At 31.0% G+C, this 12,188-nt stretch overlaps 1 protein-coding gene across 1 annotated transcript in view; it reads right to left on the bottom strand.

The window, feature by feature from the left end:
- Nucleotides 1-12,188, bottom strand: part of LOC117180468 — a 16,078-nt gene that overhangs the window by 577 nt on the left and 3,313 nt on the right. The gene's annotated exons all lie outside the window — the stretch shown is intronic.

The following is a 12,188-nucleotide window of genomic DNA, read 5'->3' as shown; positions in this document are numbered from 1 at the left end:
TAGCTTTTTGGATGAAAATGTAATTTTTTTATTTAAAATTTTACTATCATGTTGAAAACAATTAAAAAAATTTTTTTTTGTTCAGTTATGTATTTGATTATTATATATATATATATCCATATTATGTACACCTGGAAAACATAACCTGAAAATCGACGTATGCATGAAATTAAGAATCACGCAAAAGATCCAAACCGCCAATTTCTTCAATTTCTTTCAAATGGGGAGCAAGATATAAATAGAAGACCACCGAAGTCTTCCGAAGCCTTCAGATCGGCAATCATCGTACGGCAGAACTCCGAGGTCGAATCGTGCATTTTCGGCTTACATACGAACTCACAGTGGTAATCATGCACTTTCTGTTTTGCGGCTCACAAACGGTAGGTATGGTGGGGGTAATTTCCATCCACGATCTGGCAGCTCTGTTGGATAGGGCACTATAAAGATGAGTATGTGCATCCGGCATTTTCGGTCCATGGAGTAGAGCGAGTATATACAAAACGTGTGCATTAAACGGGAGAACTGAAGCTCGACTGTGATCAAATTAGCTTTTTATATTAATAAATAATAGTTTGAAATTTTGATAGGCGTGCTAGGAAACATGTGAAAAAATATTTTTTTTTCGGTGTGTTCTGAAGTGGGGTGTGGAAGCTGCAATTGAGAAGACCACATACAGCCTATGCAGATGCTTATTAAACGTAAGTAAATAACTTATTTATTTAAATTAACATGGGAAAGGTATATTAGACTAAGTAAAACTAATGTAGAGAACTTATTTGACGTACTCACGTTCCAATTGCAAATTCATATAAAGGTAAACACAACCTCACTTTAGATTGTATAACATCTGCATTGTATGATGTACACAAAATGAGCGTACCACTTTGTAAATACTTTTTAATACATTAGTCTTACTTGGTCTAATATACTTTTTCTATGTTAAATAAATAAGTTATTTACTTACATTTAATAAGCACCTCCCTAGCGCAAAGAATCTTTGAGTATATACTAAAAATTCTTTAGGTCGAAGTAGCTCAGAGAAATTCTCTGCAAGCACTCAGGTAGATATTTTTTCAGGTCCAGGTAGTTCTTTTAAATGTTTTAAAGGCTTTAAAATGTCCTTTCCGGAATTGAAATAGCAATGCGATCATAAATAACAAGCAGAGTCTGAAATTGAAATAAGTATGCGATCATAAATAACAAGCAGAGAGGCCATATCAATAGAGTAGCCGACACTCAAGGGTCCTTTGTTAAGCTTCCGGATTAAAATTTAGAAGTAGATTTTTTTAATTTGTAGTTAACAGCCTAAAACATAATAATTCGGAATCTACGAGTTTCGATGATTTCAGATATCTAACTTTTTATTTAAATGCTTAAAATTGGAATTAATACAACGTTTCTCGTACGTGCCCGGTACGTGACGAATATGAAAGAAACATTATATTACCGTCGCACCACTCTTAAAAGGACCACTAAAAGGATCTTGAAAAGGACCCAAATCACTCAAACTATCTCCGAGACTATTTTGTTTCAAATCGACTCTGTTTATAGACTCAAATGGGCCAGGCTATTTCGCTAAAGAAAACTCGGAAAATTCTTTCGGTAGGGCTGTGTAGGCTGTATGTGGTCTTTACAATTGCAGTTTCCACACCCCATTTCAGAACACACCAAAAGAAACATATTTATTCACACGTTTACTAGCACGTCTATAAACAAATTCAAACTATTATTTATTAATATAATAAGCTAATTTTATCACAGCCGAGCTTCAATTCTCGCGTTTAATGCACACGTTTTATACAAACTTCCTTTACTCCATGGACCGAAAATGGCGGGTGCACATACCCGTCTATTTAGGTGCTCTAGTTTGGATAGTAACATACCAATATAAGATGTAATCTTCACTTTCTAAAACGGAATTAGGGATGTATATATAGAAAAGCATCCATTTTTTTAAGGATGCTTTCATGCCTCTGCAAGCAGGCAGCCTGCATGCAGAAAACCCATAAGAGGGAAAGAGATGGACCATTCTATATCTCTCTCACTCTTATGGGTTTTCTGCATGCAGGTTCAGTGATCCCAGATTTGAAACGACGTTCACTCCAATGCTATCAATGCGCGCGCAACCCATTTCTCCTCTTATGAATTTGAAAATTCGAAGGTGCACGATTGCCGGTCGGAACACTTCGGCGGTTCTATTTATATCTCCATCTGTTATCTGCTTTGAAATAAATTCAAGAGATTGGGATTTTAATACTTCTAGATTTCGATGCTGGCGATTCTCATGATTTGAATACTTCGCATGCCTCTTTATATGCGTATATTTTGAGTTTATGTTATTTCAAGTATAAAATATGAATGATATAAATATCTATACTATTTTATATATATATACACACATATTATTAATAATAATATTATACTTATGTTACATTATAATAGTCTTATTTATATCTTGAACCGCATTTGAGAGAAATTAAAGAAATTGGCGATTTTTGAATTCATCTCGTTTGGCTAAAAACTCCATTATTTGGTTTCAAAGTAAATTATTTTGTTTAAAGTGTGACTGTTTTGTAAAAAAAATCCCCTTTTCTATCAAAAGTTCAACAACTTTGTTAAAATGTTTTTTTTTCTTGTAAGGTTCATCTCTTTCGTTGAAAATACATTTTTGAAACTGAAAATTTAACAAATTTAATTATTTGGTTGAAAGTTCAACTCCTTGAATGGAAACTCATTTTTTTCGCTTAAAAAATTCAACTTTTTGTAGATAATTGGTCTTTTTGACTTTAAAATTAAATAATTTCGTTGAAAATTCATGTATTTTGTTTAAAATTTGTCTGTTTTGTAGATCATTAATTTTCTTGGTCGAATATTCATCTTATTGGTTGACAATTCAACAGCTCTGTTGAAAATTCATTTTTCCTGTTAAAAATTATTTATCTTTGCCTGAAAATGTAACTATTATATGATTAATTAAAAATTAATCGTACATATTGGTTAAGTTGAAAAATCTTTTTCTTTATAAAAAACATTAATCTTCTTGGTCGAAAATAAACATTTTCCCTTAAAAATTTTGTTGAAAATTCGTTTTTTTTTTGTTCAATTCAATTTTTAACCACCGTTTTTATCTGGAATTTGAACTATTCTATTTTTGGTTGAAATTTTATCCTGCACATTGTATTAGTTAAAACACGAATTATTTGATAGAAAATTAATTCATTTGTTTTCGATTATGATTTTTTTTAATCGAAAGAATTTTTAAATAAAATTTTTTAAATTGAATTTAAGGTTTAAAAAATGGAAAAATGATAGATTTTAGAAGATGATTCTGAATCCGTTTAAAATTAAAGAATTAATAGATATTAGTTTTTTAAATTATTTTCAATGATGACTTCCAATATTATTTCAGTCTAAAAAAATCTTATTTTTAACCCATTCAATTTGAAATTTCTTAATTAAAAAAAATAAAAAATTTCGTTAATTATTGGCAATATTTGACCGTTCACTTAAAACAATCCATTATAAACAACTATTAAAAACTATAAAAATTTGAACAGAATGGTTCAAAATAGAAAGCCTTGAATTGTTAAAATTGTATAGAGGTAAATTTTAACTTTGAACGCTACAATTTTAATTTAAAAAAGGATTCAAAATTAATTTAAAACTTGAAATTATTTCAAATAATTTGAAAGACGATGTAGATTTTTGCACATTTAAAAAAAATTAAGCTTTTTGAGAATTGTAAAATATTTAAAAAGAATACCAAAAATGGTTGTGATTGCTAAGAAAATTGAAAATGATTTTTTATTTTGAAAAATTAATTGTAAGTGAGTATTTGAAGAGATTTTAAAAATAAAAAAAAGAATCAGGACGATTTTAAGGCAATTTTTTTATTTTGCAGTTTTTTTAATGTTAGGAAAAAAATATAATTAACAAAATATATCAATTTTCTACCCAAAAGTTTACTTTTTAACAAAATAAATAAAGTTTCTATCAAATAATTGATGTTTTAACTAATACAATGTACAGGATAAAGTTTCAATCAAAAATGGAATAGTTCAATTTTCACATAAAAGCGATTAATTTGTAATAAATCCTAGAATAGTTACATTTTCAGATAAAGATAAATAATTTTTAACAGGAAAAATAAATTTTCAACAAAGCTGTTGAATTGTCAACCAATAAGATGAATATTCGACCAAGAAAATTAATGATCTACAAAACAGACAAATTTTAAACAAAATACATGAATTTTCAACGAAATTATTTAATTTTAAAGTCAAAAAGACCAATTATCTACAAAAAGTTGAATTTTTTAAGCGAAAAATATGAGTTTCCATTCAAGGAGTTGAACTTTCAACCAAATAATTAAATTTGTTAAATTTTCAGTTTCAAAAATGTATTTTCAACGAAAAAGATGAACCTTACAAGAAAAAAAAAACATTTTAACAAAGTTGTTGAACTTTTGAAAGAAAAGGGGACTTTTTTAACAAAATAGGCACACTTTCCACAAAATATTTAATTTTTAAACCAAATTATGGAGTTTTTATCCAAACGAGATGAATTCCATAATCGCCAGTTTCTTTAATTTCTTTCAAATGCGGATCAAGGTATAAATAAGACTATTATAATGTAACATAATTATAATATAATCATTAGTAATATGTGTCTATATATACAAAATGGTATAGATATTTATATCATTTATATTTTATACTTGAAATAACGTAACCTCAAAATATACGCACATTAAGAGGCGCGCGAAGTATTCAAATCATGAGAATCGCCAGCATCGAAATCTGGAAATATTAAAATCCCAATCTCTTGAATTTATTTCAGAGCAGTTAGCAGATAGAGATATAAATAGAACCGCCGAAGTGTTCCGACCGGCAATCGCTCACCTTCGAGTTTTCAAATTCAGAAAAGGAGAAATGGGTTGCGCGCGCAACCCAGTTATGTACAACGTCTCCTACTATATTTTCATGGAGAATAGATATAAGGAGACCAATCTGTAATGCATGGACTTCACCAAAAACGGTCACTTTTCTATTGATAGAAGTACACACACCCCCATGTGTAAAATTACACTTACGTATAGTTCAGAACTTTCCGAGCGTGGCGTGCCAACTGCACTTTAAAAAAATATGACCGCCTGCATTATTTTGTTTTTACAGGTCGCTCGAACAAATAAAGATTAATAATCAGACAAGGTTTTGTAAAATATTTGTGGCATAAAAAATTATTCGCCATGGAAGAGGTAGGTGGTATGTTTATGAAAATATCAAATTACTTTTAACAACACTATGCGTGCGACAGGTATTCTACGTGTTTGTAACAAAAACAATGAACATACAACTTGTCAAAACTCTGAAAGTCTCGTACACTATACACTTAAAACGACACTTATTGGAAACTTTCGCTTTTATACAGTTATTTTTAATTGTAACATCCTTGTCTTTATTCACAAATTATTAATTGTTCAATCATTATTTATTTAAATTTGACTCGCGTTCACATCGGCGGCCATATTTTTTTTAAGTGCGGTTGACACGCTACGCTCGGGAAGTTTTGAACTATACGTAAGTGTGATTTTGCACATGCGGGTGTGCGTACTTCTAGCAACAGAAAAGTGTTTATTTTCAGTTCCACTAGTTTTGTCTCCTTATGACTATTCTCCATGTATATTTCACACAGACAAGACCTGTGATAGCATTGGAGTGAACGTTGTTTCAAATCTGGGATCACTGTGCAGGTTACCTGCTTGCAGATGCATGGAAACACCCTACGAGTCCTAGGTTCAGGGCAAGTTGTTGATGTGTAATGCGCGCTACCAGTCATGATCTAACAAATACATGGTCTAGCCACGCGCAAGTAAAAAAACCGAACCAATAAGGACTCACCACTTAATTTCTCCATCTTGGATAAGAAAGGTGGCAAACGTAAGGGACTTTATAATGCAAAGAGTAAGAATAAAAATTTCTTGTACTTTTAAGGTGTATAAGTATTTGAATCCTTATAAAATGTATTATAATAATGTTGAAGATCGTTGAAGAAAAATACGGATTAACTATAATTTTAGGTTATGTGTTTCATAACTTCATTCTGCTGACAAAACATTACGTATCTGTGTCAAATAAAATGAAATTGAAGTCAAGTGGGAAAGTTCTGATTAAAGAAAATTATATAATGCAGTGCAGGTTGACCGCTGGACCGGGAAACCTGGAAAATCGGGAAATTACAGTGAATTTATTTTTTGACCGCGAATGTTACAAAATTTGTATAATAAAAATGTTGTCCAACTTTGATTTCAACCGTTTTTTTAAATTTCCTAAATTGTGATTTTTATAGATTATTATACCATTTAATTTAGAATGCTTAATTCGAAAATGTGTCACTTTAAAAATTTTCCAGTTAAATTTTTTTCTTCTTCAGCATATATTTTAATTGAAGAATTTTAAAATGCAGTTTTAGAGGTTAAAAAAGTTAAAAATTAGAAGTTTTTAAAATCGAATATTTTTTTATAAAGAACTAGGTGGCCATCGGATTGAGAAACCGAGAATTTTACGAATTTTCAGAAGAAAAATCTGCCCAAGCTATATTTCAACAGTTTTAAAAATAATTAAAGTGCCGTTTTAAGGATTTAAACAATTAAAATTTAAAAGTGTTTGAAGCTGAAAATTTTTGATGAAAAACAGTTTTATTTTATAGTCTGTAAATATTAAATAAATAATTTATTTTAAAAATGGATCTGTACTCATGATTTATCAATAATATATTTTTCATTCACAGTTTCAGGTATTCCTTTATATATTTTTTTATATAATTTTAATAAATAAAGTTATTAACATATTACTTTTATTAATGTTTTCAGCCATTAAAAAATGTAAATGTGCGTTTCACTATTTTCCACTTAAAAATAAATCCATAATAATATAGTCATAATTAAATGTTTTTATTAAATTAAAAATATTGTGAGTCTAAATGATTTAATTTTTCACCCATTTAATATGAAATTTCTTAACGTAGAAGAAAAATAAGTATTTGATATTTAGCAATATTTCACTGTTCATTTATGACGAGTAAATTGAAACCAAATGTTGAAAAGAAAACAATTTGAAACTGAATTGTTTTACATAGAAAGCTATGAATCTTTAGATTTTCAAAGAACTTTTGATTTTTTAGCGTTACAATTTTTGATTGTTCTATTTAAAAAGTGTTCAACTTATAAGTGAAATTGTTAAATTTTCACGCATAAATAACAATTGAACACTTATTATTTGCACACAAAATTTTAGTAATTTTAAGAGATATGTCGAAGTTTTGAAAAGTTTCAAAATTAATGAAAAGCTTGAAGTTATTTCAAGTAATTTAAACGAAGTGTCTTAACGATTTTTTCAGATCTTCTAAATTAATTTTTTTTAATTATTCGAAATTTTCCTACAGTTGTTGAAAATTCAGCAAATTAAATAAAATTCTTAAATTCTTCCTTGTTCTTCTTTGGTCATTTTTTTAATCTCTTTAAAACCTTTTTAAACTTTCTGTTACAATAATTATTCAAAATGAAAAATAATTTTCAATTTTTCTAAGAATCTTAAGAAAATTTTTATTCTTCTATAGTCTTTCACAATTGAAAAAAATCTAAATTTTTGTTTGAAATCTGCAAAAATATAAAAGTTCTGACAAAAAATTCAAAAATGATTTTGAATTAGGAAAAATTTAAATCCACTTCTCGATTTTTCAATATTTTGAAATAAAATTTTAAATCTTTTGACGGATGCCTAGACTATGTAAAATAAAAATAATTAAACTTCTAAATTAAGAAATGTTAAGGTAAAACATTATTTTTCAATTTTTAATGTGTCTAGCTTAAAATTACTTGAAGTAATATATAATTTTGTAAATTTCTAAAGTTCATTACTTGATTCTTTAATTTATACTGTTGAAAATGTTAACGTGGATTTATATTTTTGGAACTAATCTCAATCTTTAAACTCTAAAATTTATAAAAGTTCTAAAATTTGCAGTTAATTTGCATTTCACTTAAAACTGTTCAATTTAAAAGTGTTAGTACCTTCCAGTTTATACGTGTAAGTTATTGAGCATTTGAATACACTATTTTTGAATTAAAAACTTTGAAAATTTAATTTTAAAAGTTTGCAATTCAAGGGTTCCACTTTGAATGCTTAAATTTGTTGTTTATTGTTTATTACTTTATATGGAAAAATGTTAAGAATATAGTTGAATTTTTTAATTTCATTGGCCGTGAAAAATGTTTGCTAATCGGGAAAAAACCGGAAAATGACAGGGAATTTTTTTCTTCGATTAAAACGGCCAACCTGCAGGGTCCATCACATAAAAATGATAATAATTATGTTCTATTTATTCAAAAACACTTCCTTAATTTGGAGGTTGATGCGATCGAAGGATATTCAATATATTAAATATTTATTCATAATTATCGATATTCTTGTTCTTTATCGTTTTTTACAATTTGTGTTACATTCGTAATATGATTATTATATTAAGTGTGGAAAGGGAGAAGGTGGCCAGTGACAATATTTTGTAAGTAGAGTTTTTTTGTTGCAAAATACTAAAAATTCTAATACACATCGAGGTAAGAAGATTGGTTCAAAATAATAATTTTTTTAAAATTAAGACGATTTTCAGAGACCATATAAATCTAACCTCGAAAGTAAAACTCAGTTTTCTCCGAACTGAATGACTTTTTTAGTACACTTTTTCCTTTTATATTCTATATGAATTCGATATAAATTTGACGCAAATTTTTACTGCTACCAGGCAGAATTTTCATTTTGTCAGTTACTCCCGATATAATATGAAATCACATTGTATCACATTAAAAATGTCTCTTATTCTTAGCAGACTATGTTCAAAATTACCATAAATGTTCACAAACCCCTATAATATTGCATACATGTACATATACGTTTTATATGTAAATTCAGAAGAATGTCGAAATCGTACCATATGGCAAATTATAGTCTAATTAATGTACGAATAATAGGTCTTACTTTTAATACATACAAATTAAGCTAATGCTAATTAACTTTCCACAATAGCGATTTGTAGAGAAAGGTTTCTCTCGAAAATTTCGAAGACAACGTAAATCTTGATTTCTTTTTCCTAAATATCTTTATGAAGGGCAATTTATCCCGCTCATATGATTTTCATTTGGAAAGTTACAAAAGTTTTTTTCATTACTTCATAAAATAGTATAGAAAAAAAATATTTTAATTTTGGTTTGCAATTTCCTTTTGTTATTTCCACCTGGAAAACATTCGCATGAAAATTGAGTACCAGTGAACCATTCCTAACAATTTTGAAACTTTTTCATGCGTCTCTTTTCCTTGCGTGTTCCTCCTTCCTTCTTTTCCGCTCTTCGTTTATTGTCCGATTTAAATTGCGTAATTTATTTACGTCCTTGTACGCACTAGACATAGCAAAACTTTTTTATGGATGTCTTCATCAAGTTTTGCGCTGGTTCGTGATGCAATAGTCTCAAAAATGTTGGGTGTGGCATAAATGAAGTGTATATGCCAAGAGACTCATCTTCAGAGAATCGCCATGCCACATAGCCAGCTATGTATTTCAGCCCCTCTTCCGACATTTTTTCTGCGGCCATTGCAAGTTCAACTGCCTTTAGAAGGGCTTCTTCATCAACTGTGGTAACGTGGCTTTGTGGACATGTCACTGAAATAATATTAAGAAAAATTTTAATAAAAGAACGGACAATGTTCTCATAATGAATTGTGTAGTAGAAGAAAAAAGCATTTTTCTGAAACAGTTGACAAAATACATTTTATGCATATACGAACCTCTTGGACAATCCTCATCCTCGTCATTATCTGCTGTTTTGTATTCGTCGGAAAGACTGAGAAGAATTTCGTCTCCCAGCTCGCATTCCTCGATAAAGAGGGCTTTCGACAGCGCTTCAAACCTAGCGCTTTCTTCCTTGTCTTCCACAAGGTCATTTCTTTCAATTTCCACTGTGCCCTCGTTAACCTGTGAAGGACCAGGTTGCAAATCATCATCTTCGTAAAAGACAGCAGCATCGAGTAAAAGTGGTTCTTCAACTTCGTTATTTCTACCGTCAAAATTGGTTGAAGAGTTCAAAGTCGAAGTGCTGGAAGTGTTCTTATGTGCACCCTGCACTCCCTCTAAATCAGATCCGTTGATGAGGCTCTTTTCTTCCAAGTCTTTTTCGGTATTGCAGCCTTCCGAAAGTGCCTCCATCGCGTGTTTTCCTAAGATGAAGGTTCGCAAACGTTGCATCACTTCCAAGGCCGTGGGATGATCGTGGCCTCTTCCCAGTCCACGAATAAAAGAAACTAAGTTCTCCAGAACATCTTGATTCAGCCTATTTGTCAGGATGTATTGGATGTCAAGAGATTCTTCCAAATGTTCATACAAGCTGAGTAAAGAGAGGCTGCTGAGTTGTATCCCTTTTTGAAAGGGCAGCATCGTAGAACGTCCCCCTACTCTCATGTTGGTGATGTAATTAATCATCCTATTCAAAATGTCCTTTTGCTTCGCGAGATCCTTGCCAATTCAAAAAGCAGTGGCACCACTACGGTCATACTTTGCCCTCACTTTAATAAATCGAACCAATCATAAAAGAGTTGCAAAACTTTACTAGTTTCTTCACAACCCTTGAAATCCTTGAAATTCTCATTACCAAATAGTAAGAACTGCTGTAGACAAAACGTCAGTGCCTTAGCATTTTTATTGGAAAAAACTTGCGTGGCTAATTTAACTTTTTGCCGCGCATTTCCTTTACAATATAAATGCTCCAGGGTTCAGGAAAAGACACATTTCAAATCGTTGCAGTTGATCTGCAGCAATTTTTCCAGGTACCTCTTATCTGTTTTTGACCATGTAATTCAAAAAAGGTATCAATCAGATGATTCCTTGCTAACTTCATTAAGTGGGGGACGTCTGCAAAAACATGCACTTTTGTAGTCGGATTCGAGGTATGTTGGAAGTACACATTCTGCTAATCTTCTATGCCGATACCGAGGTCGATCCACAATCGAATGTTGGAAGCATGCATGTCGGACACCCTTCCAACAACTGTGTATCCACATTTCTCCAACTGCCGTATAATATCTAATAAGATATCTTTGGTCATTGCCGTGTCGAAATCAGCATAGACGACTTGCTTCCATTTCGAAAACAAGCCTCGAACTGTTTGACAAGCCCTGTGTGGCCCAGGACTCGCTCCTTCTTTTTGTTAATGCAAAAAAGAGGCAACAAATACACTTCGTCGAAGTTGGCAATGGCTATCTTGTCCCTTTTGGATAGTGTGGCACCTTTCTTTTTCATTATCTTTAAAACATTCTTTAAGAGACCGGGTTCTACATCAAATGTAGCAACCCAGCGTCTTAATGACCTGCAATATCTTCTGCGCTCCACCTTGCTTGTTTGCCGGGATATAAAAACATGTGTATTTGGCCTTGTGTAAACATTGTTTTCAGTCTGCCGATTATATGACTTTTTTCAATGCGAGCCAAATTCAACGTAGCCTCAGCTTGATCTGATCTCATTTTGTGGTTGTGGCAATTTCTTTTCCACGTAGCCTCACTTTACTTCGTTTGAAGAAATTGAATGAGAGTCTGTTCACTTTCCTCTCTCGCTATTTCCTTCTCCTGTCGCAGTTCTCTATTTTCCCTCTTGAGCCTTTCATTTTCAACAGCATTCTCTTCAGTTTCTTCCACTATCTCAGTTTTCAGCTGTTCTATTTCGGATGCAATTTGTTCCTTTTTCTTTGCTACATTTTTCAAACATTTTTGGCGATCTTCTTCGGAGGAGCATGGCGACCAGGGGGGTGAAGGTGCGTGTTAAATAGTGGAAACAAATTTTGACCATATGGTTGTTATGAAGCGACCGATGCGCCGTATGTGCCTCCTGGCAGAACTAAATTCACAAAACCAGCACGCGGGCGGGAGTTTCAAAATTGAAATATTTTTCTTAACACTTATATTCATCTTCCTTTTAATTAATAAGACCATTTACTGTTGCTATTAAATGCTGAAATTCAAGTAATCAGTGATATCAGGAAATTTCAATAATAATTAATAACAAGATCGTTATTCTGCCATATTGAAGTGTATTTCACCAAAACAGTTAAAAAAATAAACACAGTGAATCAAGGTGCAAAGGTTTTATAT

Source organism: Belonocnema kinseyi, chromosome 9, assembly GCF_010883055.1.
Source record: "Belonocnema kinseyi isolate 2016_QV_RU_SX_M_011 chromosome 9, B_treatae_v1, whole genome shotgun sequence".
NCBI lineage: Eukaryota > Metazoa > Arthropoda > Insecta > Hymenoptera > Cynipidae > Belonocnema > Belonocnema kinseyi.
The sequence above is the reverse complement of the archived record's forward strand: the minus strand, read 5'-3'. Positions and strand labels throughout refer to the sequence as shown.